The sequence below is a fragment of the Dufourea novaeangliae genome, unplaced genomic scaffold, assembly GCF_001272555.1.
Source record: "Dufourea novaeangliae isolate 0120121106 unplaced genomic scaffold, ASM127255v1 scaffold76, whole genome shotgun sequence".
Classification (NCBI taxonomy): domain Eukaryota; kingdom Metazoa; phylum Arthropoda; class Insecta; order Hymenoptera; family Halictidae; genus Dufourea; species Dufourea novaeangliae.
The window spans coordinates 39891-56931 of NW_015373950.1; the positions used below are offsets into that span (position 1 = coordinate 39891).

At 36.5% G+C, this 17041-nt stretch overlaps 1 long non-coding RNA gene across 1 annotated transcript in view; it reads left to right on the top strand.

Moving 5' to 3' along the window:
* The first annotated feature begins 2366 nt into the window (after positions 1 to 2366).
* LOC107186177 overlaps positions 2367 to 17041 on the top strand; it is a 366568-nt gene continuing 351893 nt past the window's right edge. Inside the window, exon 1 of the long non-coding RNA XR_001516176.1 lies at positions 2367 to 2408. This is a non-coding gene — a long non-coding RNA (uncharacterized LOC107186177). The remainder of the gene's footprint in view (positions 2409 to 17041) is intronic.

Below are 17041 nucleotides of genomic sequence, written 5' to 3' on the forward strand. Positions count from 1 at the left end.
AATGTTGATTTTAGGTCATCGTTGCCCAGTAAATATACATATACGCAATAACTACTTGAATAGTACACAAGGGTTAATGCTTAACTAATCATAATTAATTTTATTCATTATATCCTAAAATGATGCGAATTTCTCAAGTCTTAGCGATAACAGGTAAAAATATTTTATTAAACGTGATTTTTCGTGTTTAATTGGAAACATTTCTTCAATTTTGTGTCACACCGAAAATTTTTCCAAAAAGAAAACGTCCTTTCCGTGGAAGAAATAGCGAAGATGCATTTTTAGTGCGCATCCGATGCAAAATATGCGAATATTATACAAATGGGACACAGAAAATATACTTTACCAAGGGTCGCCATCAAACAGTGAATATCCAGATTAATGAAACGGTTTTCTCAAGAGGATGAAAGATTTTCTATAGCCTTGTCGTATACTGTCTTTCCAGCATTCGTCGGGCATCAAAACCTCAAGATCTATACATATAAATGGAAGTCAAAGTTTTACGGCGTATTCGCAAAAATTTTGCCGGAAAGATGAAATTTCATTATCTTAAACCTGCAACGTTAATTCCAGATTCATCGTATTCATCAAAACGTACGAATCTCACGGAAATAGAATTTCTGATCTCCGCAACACGTTAACGAAAAGTACCCTCCATAAAAGTGAATGAATTTCACGTCACCTTAACGCGTTCACTGTCGTTTTCGGTACAAGCTAAACTTAGGATTAGAATTAACATTTTCAAAATTTTCGTCAGAACGATTCCGAAGAAAGCACAAGTTAAATATTCGACAACCATGTTTCGAGTAGGTATTCAAAGTCAGTCTTATATTGTAAACTTCGGCTTTGTGAGAACAATTGTTATTAAACAACATCAATTTCATTGGAATTTGTACATCTTGAAGATAATACAAAATGATTTTGGAGTGTGTTTCCTTTTTTTTATAAATGGTTCTTCTACCAGTAGAATATTCATATTCAGTAAGAAGTTTTTGAACGTAAATGCAAAGGATATATTAGTAATTATTAAAATTACTTAAATACTTAAATAATTTAAATATTATACGTAATTCAAGGCTTTGACAATTAGTTAATTCTGATTCCAGTTCGAAATCCGCATTATTTTACTTCAAATACATGTAACCTTTCAACCAGCTGATAACTTTTACCCATAGAATCGTAGTCGAATGCACCGACAGTATAAAAGAACGCTTGTGCACTGAATATGCAGTGATCTATGATGCTACGTGAATGAAGATTCGTTAATACGGTCACTGTCACGTGTACAGTTTTTGGTACACGCTGAACTCGATTTCCACGCCGACTGACATTTACGTCATTAAGAGACAATTTACACTATGTAAAAGGATTTGTTGTATTATTCCTCTGTACTCTGTTATCAGGTTCGCAGCAGTTTTCAAACCATGTACCAATTTCGGCGCATGCCACGTAGTAATGAGTTTTCTATTGTACCTAATGGTTAAATTGTGATATTTTGTGCTTTGTTATATAAAATAATGGGACAAAATTAATTAATGGGCCAGGGATAAACGATTTAAAAAAAATTATTCTTTTCAATTGATTACATTGTTTTATAAGTTATTGTGAAGATTTACTGCTGACATAAAAAAGAACACGTATGATAATCACAGTTTTTCAATAACGTTTTGACCGAATTTCTAAGGAAGTCGTAAAAACTTTGGATTGTAATATTTATATTTACGTATATTTTTAACAGACAAAGAAATGTATCGGACTCGAAGGGCCTTACTTATAAACAAAAGAAAAAGATAATCACCGTCTAAATTCGTATCTCTTTTATTTTTCTACTTTAGAGTAAAGTACTTATCGCATTAAAAAATATTTATACGATAAAACTTAACAATTCTAAAGATTAAACGCAAAAGCAACAAAAAAATGGAAACAAAATTTTGTCTTAAACAGTTAATATTGTAGTTGTTTTTGATGTCAGTTTCTTTTAAAAGTTATATTAGAATGTATGATGTATTTCAATATTTCCGCATAAATTTTTTAAAAGAAAACGAATATTTGCCACGTGTCTGGGATTTTGCACCACAATGCGCTGTCTGTACAAACACTAGATACATCCACCTTCCAACGATTAAAGGAAAATCACCGTTTCATCTATTAAAACGAAAAAAATATATTCCACGCGTACATCGGATTCCCTCGAAATAATAATTTCCCATGCGTTCCCCTCGCGTTCAACCTCACACGCGTGTCCACTTCAACCCCCCCTGCCCCCGAGTGTCTCCAAAATCGAGCACCCTCGAGTTACACGAGGGACCAATATCTAACAAGCGTGCCCGGTGGTTTTGTTTCAGATGAATCACCGCGACTCATTGGCCCAGCTCTCGTCGACCGATACGCCGGCGATCACGACACGGGTAAGTTTCTATTCTGATCTTCGGGCGGCGGCTATTTAAGTTAGGTACACAACAGAGTACACGACGACGACCGGAGGAAAGTTTTCGGGCGCGTATCGAAGGCGGCGGCGGACGCCGAAAGGGAAGTAAGCAGGCAGCAGTAGCAACGACGACGTGGGGTCGGAGTTGGTTGACCCCGTGTATACAGTCTAGCGACCCTATCGTGGCTCGTGTGTCGGATATCTTGAAAATCGCGTGGGTCAGGGCGTGGTAGCAGGGAGGCAAGTCCGCAATCAGACCGACCGACCGACCGACCGGCTGGCTACCATGCTGCACGACCCAACGTCCCCTCTGGTAGTCACCAAATGCATCCAGCGGCCAGCCAGGCTCTCCTGTCCTCTCCCACCTCCCCACCCCTACCCACTCTTTTAGCTTGTTCGTCACACTTACACCCGAGAGATATCTCTGTGTGCTCGGTGCTCACAAGCTGCGCGTCCGTGTACTTTAATACGCTGGTTATTTGTGCATGTATATGTATATGTATATGTGTGTGCTTGTTTTATCACTTACGTCCATATATCCGTGCGGTTGATGCACGGTGTCGTGTGCGTGCTCCATCGTGCACATGTGTTCTCTATGATCTATGCGCCTCTATATCCTCGTAGTACTGCGTGTATAACCGGCAGTGTTTCGGGCGAACGTGTAGTTACGTCCCACGGGAGAATGTGTACGTGTACGCGTATGCGTGAATTACCAGAAGCATATACATAGATACGTAGATACGCGGATATCTATGTACCGTCGTCGTCATCCTCTGGCTGCGCCTCGTAGAAACGGAACGGCGCCGTTTGCTCCCTGTGTACATACAAGCGCTGTGTACTTTTGCGCGTACCTTACCAGACAGACGCGTTATATACGTCACGTCGGTGCGTATACGCGCGCCCTTCCTCCCCACACATACACACACGCGCATATCCTGTGCACACAACGATACGCGTGACCTAGGGCGTACAGCCGCGGCGTTCCATCGGCGTGACGAGTAACCGAGTGCCGTGGCGGGTGTTTACCCGCAGTTGACTCGACCCCCGCGCGCACAAACACGTGGCCACGATCGACGTGTGTGTGCGTGATTCTGTGGGCGCGCGCGCGCGTGCATAAGACCCTTTGTACTCGGTAGTCGACGAAGCTGCCTTTACACCAGCACAGAAGACACGAGCCAATCAATCCCCATCTGCTTTCGGGTTCCCCGGCATCTGCCTACGTGCGGCCATCCTACCTTCCTATCCCTGCTCGGGCTTCTACGTCTTCGGAATTTCGATGATCTTCTGCCTGGAAACAGATTTATCTCGGCTGCTTTCCTTTCTCTTCGCCAATAGTAGCTTTCGAGGCTGCCACTCCTCGCGCACATCCCCCTCCCCCCTCCCTTTTTCACCCTTCATCGATTCCGCAGGGATGTGTTGCTCGATAGAAAGTAACCCCCGTACCCAGACCCGCCCTATGTGTTTCTATCTCGAAGGGTGTTTCGCGTGCAGGTAATTTTATTCCGCTTGCACCGGATGCCTTCGTTCCGGCACCTCGGCCTGATGACCTCACGGAAGAAACCGTGCCACGTTCGATTATCGGTTGATGAACCGTTGCCGGGTACACCGGTGTTCTCTGGAACAAGGATCCGTTTCTCGACGATGTGGACCGACTGAGACATTTCTCGATGGGGGAAAAGGAAATTAGGTGTATCACGCTAGAAGTCAAAACCGGAAGATCGTTTTGACCCGGCCAAGATATACAGTAAATCATCAGTGTGTGTTCGAAAGCTCCTCGGCATTAAACATTAAATATTTCATAAACTAATGGCCATTTGTGGCTGAAACAAATATCCTTGACTTCAGAATTCCAAGCTCTATCACTGTGTTAAACCTCATTAACAAGACAGCGTTGCACCTGAGAACCTATACTTGTCAGTGCCGAGGAACCTTCGAATATTCATCATAGATTTACTGTACTTATTCTGCCAATTCATTCCACCCAAATAAAAGTAGCTTCTACGGTCCACTACTTATACGTTACTTCTCGATTCCAGTTTTAATCTGATCGCCCAGTTTCGAGGACCCTTATCCACCGACGATCCGTCGTTTGTCATCACGTCAACTACCGATAGTCGATGAAAGCCCAACTCTCTAGGCTCAACTAGACTGTCTTTCGAAAGAAAAAAACGTTAAATAGCTTTTTTGCTATCCAACTGTATTATCGGGAGCCTTATCTGGGCAAGGATTTCGAGATCAAAGCTGGGCCCTCGTTAATCTCAGAGAAGTTGGATTTGGGGTTACCCGCCAGGGGGGATAAAGGTTAAAGTCGAAATCTCGAATCGACGTTGAGACACGCCGTTAACGGAAAATCGCCTAATTTTCACGGGATACTGGGACGGTCTCTGGACCCTTATTCCTTATCTTATCTCTGATTCGATGGACACCGCGACAGGCTCTTTCCATGGGTGGAACATGTATACACAAGGGTGTTAATAAATGCGTGCGACACTTTCACCGGATGAATTCAACATACAAAACTAAAATCAAGTATGACGACATTGCTTTCGAGGCAAGTAATGAAATAATCAAACACACTCAGTATAAATCATTTACTGAATAGCTATTTATCCCAATACTTAACAAAATTTTATTTTATTATCAACATAAATTGTTAATTATTATTAATATTTAGAGATACAACCATTAAGAAAAGAAAAACTTTAAAAGTATCAGAATTACGATTAAAAGAATATTTGTTGTTTTCTAGGTTGAATTTTGCTTTATATTATGGTGAATTCCTACTCTTTCGACCTATGAGACGTACGTAGATCGATTAACTAAATTCGTTTGAAAAATGGAATTAGAACAGTTAAAAACTCAGGCAACGAATTAATAACTGTGAACGGAAGCTTCGAAATTTCGTCATTCCTGATTTTTGTCTTAATTTAGTACACCACCACCTTGTGAAGGTGTTCCACATTTTTATTAACACCCTGTATATACAGTGCCGGACAAAAGTAGTCGTACACACTTTAAAACGGAACAATTTTTTTAAAATTGGTCCAAAAGACTTGAGTTTTTTTGTGAAGTTAGTTTACCAAATGATGTGTGAAAAAAAATGGAAAAAGTTGCTATTGGTCGGAATCGCGAAGACAATAGTAAAGGTTGTTTTTTACAACTTTTTAATCCGAGGCTATAATGAAAATTTAATAAATACATATCGAAGGTTTATATTAGTTATATACATGTTGAAAATTTCATCAAAATCGAAATGTTGAAAATCACAGTTTTTCCCGACTTTCGACCTACAACTGTAGTAAATCTAACAATTCTTACATCTTTTGATGCCTGTCGCTCGTTCTGTATCAACCGATTTCAATTAAAGTTTCAGTATGTATACAGTAGACTCTAAACTTAATGCCACTTTCGGGGCTCTAGGAGAGTAAAATGGCATTAAATTTCGAGCCCCCCCCCCCCATGCTAAGTTGTGTCCCTTGGCGTCGGCCTCAGCACCTGCGCAAAAGCTAAATCGTGCTGGTGCGCCGGCGTACGCAACATGGTGGGAGAGCGAATGTGTATGCGCGAAAGTACGTGTGAAGGGGTAGTGACTCATGTGGCATTATTTTCAGTGGCATTATAGTTAGAGTCTACTGTATACCTAACATAAATCTTCAATATGTGTTTATTAAGTTTTTGAGTACTGAATTATTTGAAGATTTCTATGCCCATGGGACGTATTTAATTTGTTGCTATATGGATTAATATGTAAAAGTAATACATTTTATTTGGAATATACTTATATTGGTGATATAAATATATTTTTGAAACAGCATTTTAGTTACAAAATGTAAATGAATATATAAATGAAACAAAATAGAAATATTTATATAGAACAAGAACCAACTTAAAGTCTAATAATTTTGTACCGTGTGGTATTTTTCAAAACATATCGGTAAATGCAAAGGTACCTGGCATTGTTTGCATTGCCAAGTGGTTTCTTTTCTTATTTTATGTTTATAACATAAACATCAACGCCTGCTTCTTAAATGCAGATGACGAGTCAGACTTGTCCATCGTAACTTTGCCCAAGTAAGCAGATGACGAGTCTCACTCGTCAAATGTACCCAAAGGGTTAACTTTTCATTATAGCCTCATATTAAAAAGTTGTAAAAAACAACCTTTTCCATTGTTTTTCACACATCAATTAGTACACTAATGTCCCTAACTTCACAAAGAAACTCAAGTCTTTTGGACCAATTTAAAAAAAATTGTTCCATTTTAAAGTGTGTACAAATACATTCGTCCGGTACTGTACATCGTCGCTGTTTTCGCGAGGAAACCGTCTTCAAAGACAGGAGATAATGACTCGGAATTACAAGCAATGTCTGCGCAACCTCTCGCAGGTGTCTAATTGTGTGCGGTCGCGGCCGCAACTCGCCGACTGTTGAGGGGGAGCGGGGGCGGTCTCTAGGAACCCATCACCTGCAGCTTCGTCGACCACACGGGCACACAGGAAGCAAACGACCTCGTAAAATTCGGTCGGCGGTTATGTCGTGTCCCCTCCCTGCTCCTGGAACTCTCGTCATCGCGATACATATACACCGTTTTTGCGGTTCCCAGTAATACAATTTTTCATTCCCCGATTTATGACGCGGCCATTGCTACAGCGACGACATTGCGAGACGTGTTTCATATCCTTCACGATCACGCTCAGATCTCCACACAGCCAACCGTCCAAAATGTGCGTACCTACACATGTCCCATACGGGTAGCAGTTGATACGCTTTTACGAGCGATTTATTTGTTGTACCTGCTTAACCCTCTAACACCTAGTGTTGCTCCGGTGCATGATTAAATTCTGTCGCCGGTTAATATCTAACTTTTGTCAGCAAGAGTCTGGAATTTAACTGATGTGAAGTAAATCTCTACGTCTTCAATTGAGAAATTCAAGTATTCCCTCTAGAAATAAATAAAACAAAAATAGAAAATGAAAAAAAATGGATCTGTTTAATATCGATATTTTTTATTGGAACATGAGAAAATACAATGTACGTATGTGTCAGTTTCATAATTTTGGAATATCGATTTAAAGGCCTGGACATTAAAAGGATAAGTAAGCTATGTGTATGGTACCTTAAGATGGTAGATCTATCTCCCATTAGACTTCTCGTTGTACATACATCGATGCATAAATCATAAATGTTGGAAGGTTTTCAGCGTTAGTATTAGATGTGCCAGTAAGTAATACATAGTTTCGATATGATGGCAATACATTTTACAACTAGAATATCTTTCCAACCGTGTCGTCAGTCAAAATGACGGAGTATGATGGGAATAAATAACGAAAATTGTTGAAATATAGGAAGTAGTTGAAGTATTTCGAAAGTAATATAGTTTCACAAACAACTTATTGGTACATCTAGTATTTTCAGTCAGTCTTTTAGCGACCAGCGTCAAGTAACTTTCTCGAACAAAGAAAGAAGACATTACTGCCAAAACTGCAATGTTGAGTTATGCTGTTATCCTGTCTTTCAAAATTTACCATACACAATGAAATTTTTAATATTTTCATAATAAATTATGTTTTCCACATTTATGAAAAGAATTATTTTCTTTCAGTTTCTACATTGCGTTTTCTACTCTATTGTTAAAAACGTCAGACACAGCATTGTAATTAAAAGAAAATATATTGTTATATAGCCAAGAAACAATTTCATTAAAGAACAGCTGATCATTTTTCGTCGGTTAGGTAGGAAAAAATATGGACGTGAGGGAAAGGGTTAATCCCTTCAACCCGACAGGGTTTAACCCTCGGAGTAACGACAATTTGGCGGTGCTATGGAGGCCCTTCATGGGTCAATATTGACCCGTACACATACCTTTCAGACTAAAATGTTACGTAAACTCATGACTCGTGAAGCCAAAAGTTTCGACCGTTGTCTTTTCCACCATCTTGAAGAAGAATTATCAGTGGCGCTTTCAGAGTTTCGAGAATTATTGCGAACAGTATATCTCTTTAAAAGAAAACTATTTTTAATATATGATGAAGAGCATCGTCATTTTATGGAAAGCTGCTGTTTCAATTTCAGTTTGGAAACTTCTGGTACAGACTGTTTGTAAATAATCTTGAAAGGATTACGATTTTAAAATGCGGTTTTCAGTAATGTATTCGAAGTAGAGTAATTAGACAAATGGTCGTATTTTTATCCTAAGTACGCACACAGTAAGTAACGAGGCTATATAGTTTGTCATGCGGATTGGTTGTCGCATTTTGTATAATTTCCTTACTAAATGTCAGACAGATTCATTACAAAAAATTAAATTTACTGCTTTTCATAAGTAAGCGTTTGCTATACGAATTGTCGTTTTTCATTATTTATTGTCACTGTTAGATGAAACAATTCGATTTCTGTTAATTTGAGTAAATATTTCTTCCTCTGGTTTTCGTTTTCTGTGTAATATGTAGCGTATTACTGTGAACTTTCTGGTATACTAACATAGACCGCATGCTTTGAGACCGAAATTTCTTCCAGAGTTTTACCAGTATTTTACTCCGTTGTATTAAAATCCATTTTTATACTTTATCACAAGTGGGGATAGGTGTCACAAGTATAGTCTACTATACTTACAGATACTCATATATAAAAAAACTACAAACAAACACGCCGAAAGGTAAAAAAAAGTAACACATAAAAGCAGTAGTTCGTGTAAAAAAAGTTTTAACTTAGATATAGCGAAATAAGCAGAATTTTTGTATGAATCGCAAATTCACTTACATCATATTACTTATTCCAATATTACTTTTGTAAAAAAATTTATTTAGAATTTATTAATTTTTCAAGTATTTTAATAAAACTCTTCCCATTTACGATACCTCTGACAAGCAACTGTTACGTGAGACGACCACCCTAACGTGAGGGTGGTTGTCACATGTTACATTAACCTAATTAAAACCAAGCCAACAGATATTTACACTGGCTTTGCAACATTAATATTTTCTTGTAAACCACAAATACCTACTTCTTCTGTTACTATGAAGAAAATATTTTATATACTTAATAATTACAGAGAAACAAATTGTTAGTTAAAAACCGTGACAATTATCCCCAGTCGTCTCCTAATTGAGCTTCGTATCTCGAGACAATTTACTAAACAAAGTCCAACTTCACAGTTTCGACAATTACTAAACAAAGTCCAACTTCACAATTTTGTTTTCTTTCGTTTTACCATGTTTCGTACAGACAAGTCACGAGTAGTGCTAATTGTGAACTAAAGAAACAAATAAACACACGGTTCTCGATGACGAAGAACTGTGTTTGTAACGATAGCAGAATGATTACCATGTAGATGAAAAACTGAAGAAACATTTGACTTGCGCAACTTAAGGTTCATACTACTTCGATCACAGATGATGATATTACTTCGGAAATAAAATAGATGAAATACATCAAATATACGAAGTTATTATAAAAATATCTTCATATAACGCCCACAAACTCTTTATTCAAAATTAATACCATAGATTGATAGGAAACGTGAAAATTTATGATACACACCGTACTGATGTCGGATCAGAGAGGTTAAACACTGGTCGAACTATGTTCGTAAATAGTCTCAGTTGACAATGTCGGGGACACTGTCCGATTAGGAAACGCATTGTCTTGGTCTTTATCAAAGTAATCTATCTTGAACGCTTTCGTCGTGGTATTTGCACGATAGATTACATTCGTTACTTGCGTATCCTTAGAACGTTCTGAAACGAGCGATATTAGGTTATTCCATGTGTCGTGACGAATTTAACAAATTCATATGTTCGAGAAGTCATTATGAATAGATGTCGTCCTGAAGATCAGTAATCGTACGTTATAAATTGAAACAAATAATAGAACTATGTATTTTAAGTTTAGGGTAAATACCACCTTTGATTGAAAAAAATGATTGTTCAATAAAGAAACAGATGTACGAAATGTTCCTTAAGTAGTTAAATAAGATTTGGAAAATTTCAAAATGTCGAAGTTTTTTCTTACATTAAAAGCTCAGATCACGAAAGGTGCACCCTTGTTTGTTACAAATGCTTCGAAGAATATATGGCTCGTCAATTAAACCGAATAGCTTCGATTTTGTGGGAAAGATTGAGTTCTTTTCGAGAAACGTGTTTTTGTTCTTTTCACGATGCTTACGTTCAGTCGAATGACTAACAGGAAGGCTTGAAATACTTAATTCTGGATTATTGTATTCACTTATTATAATTACCTATCATAAAAGAATTCTACGAATGAACATTCCATTCGCTCATTTTTAGAAGAACCTCGCTCACACAATATTATATGTGAACTGACTGATGTTGTCCAAGAACTGCTATTAGACACCCTTTAAATACACGTTAAGTACATCATCATACATTTAATAAGAGTCTTGTAAACGCAAGTACGTCATTCAAAGGGGAATGACCTTATTACTCAATCTAATGTCATGACGCCTGACGATCTGCCAAGGCAACATTTTCATGCAGCGTGGACTCGTTCTATACCTAAGAGTCTCGTCTCTACGACTTGTTAACTCTTCTGATCATGAAGTTGACCCTCCAAATTACCTGCACTACAACACCAGAGTCGCATCAGTTCGTTCGGTGAGATTTTAACCAGGGGTTGAAACGGTTCCGAGAGTAACTGTTTCAAATTGTTATATGTCGGTTCTTGCAGAAACAATTATAAAGAACCTTTACTCCGATTAACTGTTATAAGGAACCGAAATTTCCGTCTATATTCGTTTCGGTTATGGTTCTTATATCGATTCTAGAACCGTTATTATTTCGGTTCTCATATCGGTTTTGTATCTGTTTTATATCGGTTCTGTATCGTTACGGTTAGAATGGTATATGTACAAAAATATGTCAGAAAGTACTCTGGTTCATTAGGCGATACCGGGAAACGTCTAATTTATTACACCCTCAAGTGTCCATGGTTTAATTAGTGATATATTAATAATACGTTTAAATTATATTAAAAATGAAGAATGTTGAAAATGAGCGTGCATTACAATGTTATTGTTATTATTATTAGTTTTCATTTTTCTTCGTTTTCGTGTATTTTGTTTTTTATTATTTGTTATATGTATGTTTATTTTTAAAATACTCAGCTGATATTTATAAAATAAATAAAAAACTGATACAAAAGCGAAATATAACCCACATAAAAATAGATACTATTATAATAGAAACTGTAACCAATACAGAACCGAAATAGAACCTATATGAGACCCGAAAAAATAACGGTTCTATGTAGAACCGATATGAGAACCTTAACCGAAACAGATATAGACGTAAATTTCAGTTCTATATAACTGTTATAGAAAATAACGGTTCATTGAAACTGTTTCAAGAAGGGAAATCGATATTATTAAAGATTTTAACCCCTGTTTTAATCCTTTAACGGTGTCTGACGACTCATACTCGTCACGAGGAAATGACCACTTTTTTGTGTAATGACTAGTATGCTCGTCATGTGAAACAATGACAACCTTTTGCTATAAAAATTGCAATTTTAACGAAAATTGAAAAATACATTTCTCTTATCAGAATAAAGGAATCAAATGAATTACGAACACAAGTACACATTTCCAAAACAAAATTCCACCGTTGAAGTGTTAACTGAATTAACTGAAAGTATTACAGTCTGTCACTCGGTATAACGGAATGCGAACCTATCGTTTAATCCAGCGGACCGTTCGTCCAAATAACTTCGTATTTCCGTTGTTATTGGAGATTCCATCGATCGACAAGTCGAATATTCAAGAAAACGTTCCGAGATCATCTTTAAAAAATGTTTAATAAACGGTCACGATTGATAGGCATCGACGCGATCCACGGTTCTCTTGTTAACTTTTTCACTCGGACGAAGGCGACCGAGAATAAATGTGACGGGAACATCAAATATGCGGGGAGCAATTCAATTTAAATTTCTCTCGTACAGAAGTACCGTCTTCTTCCGTCGGTTCCGTCGGAAAAATTGAACGAGAAGCTTAAGTCCCGGGAATTCGAAAGGATCAATAATATTCGGCGCGTAACTATGTAGGTGATATTTGGCGAACATGGGATTTTTAGCGGTATACAATATCCTGCGGTTTGCATCCCCCCTCCAGCGGATTCCTCTCGTCTTTCACTTTATTATCCACACTTCGATTGTACGCGGACGTCTAGGCGAATATGGCGCCGGCAGACCAAGAGGCAATAAGGTGCACGGCCTTATTAAACGCACCGGATATCATGATTCACCTCTGTACTCGATTTACCGAACGAGATATCGAGTAGGTGTAGATATCACTGACGCGGTATCTTTATTGACATTCGATCACAATACCTGTCTGCGGATCTCTGTCGCAAGACGTGGCCTAAACACGAAGCCTTAGCAATCGTACTGATAATTGCATCCTCGTGATACGTTATAAAGAGGAAAATTGTATGGTACTGTCTGTAAATATTCGAATAATTTTAAAAGTAGTAAAAAAATGTTACTATTAATCCGATCATTCTCAAGTTATTGAAAATTTACCAAAAAAGTATTTCGTTCTATTTTTGTGTATATTACATAAGATGTAAATGATTTACAAGAAAATTTTAACATTTCTATACCGTCTAATGCTGTTTTCATTTTTTGCCATTTGGCAACTTTTGTACTTTCATCACAGTTAAATATAATAATTCCCATAATAATGTTGTTATATACAATAATGAAACCCAATTTTTCTTACCTTTAATCGTATACCCGCTTGATATATTTGAAAGAACTTAGAGTCTTGTAAGTAGATTGAAGTCCGGTTATTGCGACACCGCTTATAACAGCAGACCGAATATTGCATCCGACTTGCTCTCTAAGTTTGATTCCCATACACATTACTTTATACATATATATTTTCATTCTGCTTATAATAACATTTGTTTACAGCGACGTAATTCCTCTGTCCATTGAATGTCGCTATAAACGGACTGCACTGTACTTATCTATTGTATTAGTAATAATGCTCAACACTTCAATTTCATTAAATGGAAGAGACAAAGGACCAATAATGTCCTGTTTGACCCATAAGCTTTTAAATGCACATTCAAATTTCTGCCATACAGTCTGTACAATGAAGGGGCCATTCTACTTTGACGGCCGAAAAGGTTAAGCTATCTTCAGGGATTTTTTCCTCCGTAAACACAATATGTGATCAAATACATCTTGTATTTATTGAACTATTTATAGTAATATAAAAAAGTTGCAAAAATAATTTTATTACATTTTGTTTTAAGTTTCTTCTTACCACGAAAATGACATCTCAAAAAGAGTATCTCTATAGTGCAGATGATTTCTCAGCTCAGACTCATCTGAAACAAAAAATTCAAAAAGATTCTTAATTATACAGTATGAATATCGCTATCGCAGGATGTATTCGATTTAGAAATTACACATAGGTAGTTTAGTATAACCCTCCAACGCTCAGATCCTTAAATTGTTATTTCAAAATTACGAGACTACTACATTGACTCACAAGTTTGTTTACAAAGGGCTGTCACTTTTAGTTGACCATATCATTTACCAAAATGTCAATCTTGTTTCAAAATTACGAAAAATTTCTTTTAAAATGATGATAAATGTAACGATAAGAAAAATATATAAATAGGAATTACATAAAAACCTTTACACCTACTTGTTATTTTAGCAGCCTCTGATCTAATATAGTAGTCACTGCATATATGTTGTATCTCGTTATTTTGAAGTCGAACATATGGATATTAGACAGACCTATCTTCTTTCATTTTTCCCTTATTTTATTTATTTTTGGATGGAATACTTAAATTTCTGAACTGAAAATTTGAGTATCTACTTCAAGTACGGATCTTTGTTGACAAAAGTTAAATATTAACCGATGACAGAATTTGACGCACTTTTAAAATGAGTGTTGCACCGGTGCAACACTGGGCGTTAAAAGGTTAAAAAAGTGTTGTTATTAATGGAGGAAGTAACATAATTATTTACTGCAAATCAATATTTTTTCGGATATATTTACACAATTGCGCCATAAGTTTTAATCAGTTGTGCAGAGATTGGCCTAGTTTTATTGTGAAATACAGTATTTGCATCTTCTACCACTTTAAATAATAATAATAATACTGTAAAGTAAACTGTGTTTAATTTCATAGTTGAACGCATCCGAATCTAAAGCATATAAATCTTGGTTCATAGTAATACAAATTATAATTGTTAGTTTGGACTTGAACGGTAATTAAATTCATAATATACAACGCGCATGTGGAGTAGGCGGATACTTCTATGAGTGAACCTATTACTAAATTAAAAATGCATTAATTTGTATAATGCACCGAAAGTCATTTAGAATTGCAAAAAATGCAATGATATTAATTTAGAGGAATGTTTGTTGCGAGATTACACATCAGTAATTTTGATCGTTTCGATAGCGTATCGAGTGATATGTTCAAATGATATGCGAAAAACCAGACGCATAGCGAGACAGCTGTTACACGATGTAACCTGAAATGTACAATCAGGCTGGAGCAATCATAATGCGAAGCTTGTGACAGGGAAAACAGGCAACCAGATTCTGACATCGGTTGGAACTACACGGTAACCTACATTTCGCGTGATCGCGACGCGAAAACTTTCCGTGCTTTGATCCTTCATCGCTTTGTTTCTGTCCGTATTAATAAATATTAATATGTTCGGCAAACAACAGATCACGAATGAATAATTTACGGTGTCCCCGATGGAGAATAGCAACGTGAAATAGATTGATGCCATGATAAATGATCCAAGGGACATTGTAAAAACGCGAATTTCGTATTTAATACACGATTCTTGAAATGGGAGAAGGGCATGAAGTATGTACTCGTTTTTAAATTATTGGTCGAACTAATACACTGTCGTGCTTCACAATCCACGTAAAAATGGGTTTACAACATTCGCGAATTTTACGGCGTCTTAAAAATTTCATTCGGACCACGCTCGATATATTATTGTGTCACGAAATTATTTTTGTTCCGTGAGAAATGACTGTATCGCAGTTTTTTAGTTCTCCTCGTAGAAAAATTAATGTAAACAGCTATTTCATTTTTCGTCGTGAATTATGGTTGACACAATGTTTTACGTCCTTAGTGGTCTATATACATATATTACTGGACGCTTTGCTATTTAAATAATTTATTTTATAGTAATGCACGATATGTAATCGAAACACGCGTGAAAATCTTCAAAAATTTTTTTATTAAAACTGGTAAATAAAATCTAGAATGAATGACATTAACAGGACAAGAAAATATTAGAGATGTGGTTAATATCAGCGAACGATATGTAGAGAAGTTTGTAGGAAGATTGAAATCATGTCACTATAAATATCTCCAAAAACTAATTGGTTAGGTTAATAATAATTAATTAAATCATTGACTACTTTATCTGTCGATTTTCCTTTACATTTCGACTGATATTTCTGTTTTCGGTTCACATGGCATAATCTTGTACTAATTTTTCTGTAAGCATGTCCAGTGCAGTCTTTTTCTCTTTGTTGTAGTGTCATTGTTATGGATTAACAAGTAACACAGCTGTAAATGTTTTTTGGACCAGGCACGCTAATCTGCGCATGGCCTCCTTCAAACCTCTACAAAATTGACAATTTTTATGGATTTTAACAATACGGAGTGGGAAAATATTTTGAAAGCTGAACAGTTTTTAAAAAAATGTAACAATGCAATAATCCAAAAGCCGATTTTTTGGGCTCTTTAAATCGAAATACCCCTCGATATATGAACTAAAATTTGAAAACTAAAACTGTGAATTTACATAATTATAGTATTGTTTTTATAATTTATAGAATATGACAATATTAATTCGTTCTTATTTTATAGATATTTAGAAACGTAAGAGTCCAGTGATTTAGGGACAGGAGTGCGGAGTACTGAAATGAAAAAATTGTATCGGATATGAACGAGATTGCGTAGCTTAAAATTAACTATGTAAATCGGCTTTGATCGAAAATCCGATTACACCCACGTTACTAGTTAATCAGACGTATCGACAGAAATATCTGGTGCTTTTGATACACCAGTTGCCAAAGAAAAAGGCGGGTCAATAAGGAACGAACGTAGGAGGTGTTAATCTCGTTAGTCACGCTTTCTGACTTGAAATCGTCAGTCATAGGACTTTTATTATGTACTCCTATCCTATACACGTTCTGTCACTGCAATACGAACTAGAAATTAGTTTATAGTCGAAATGAAAATTTTCGGTTGAATGAAAGGTAGACAAAGAATTGCTGTGATTACACAAAATCATTTTAAAAACCAAATTTCTGTCTATCGTTTTGCAGAATTTGATTTTTCTTGTAAATAAAAAAACTTTAGATCGCATTGTAATTTTCACTGGAAATTTATTAGATCGATTGGAGTTCGTTGTTTCAACTACTTTTTAATCGGAGAATTATTTTACGCTTTCGTTAATAAGTATTTGGAAAAATGTTACAAGGAATTACAAAACTGCTGGAAGTCCAAAGTGAACATTGTTTAGGGGATACTACATCTTAATGGAGAACGTTCGTATTACTATGAAGTGATAAACGTGCTCTGAAACGTAGAATTTTTAC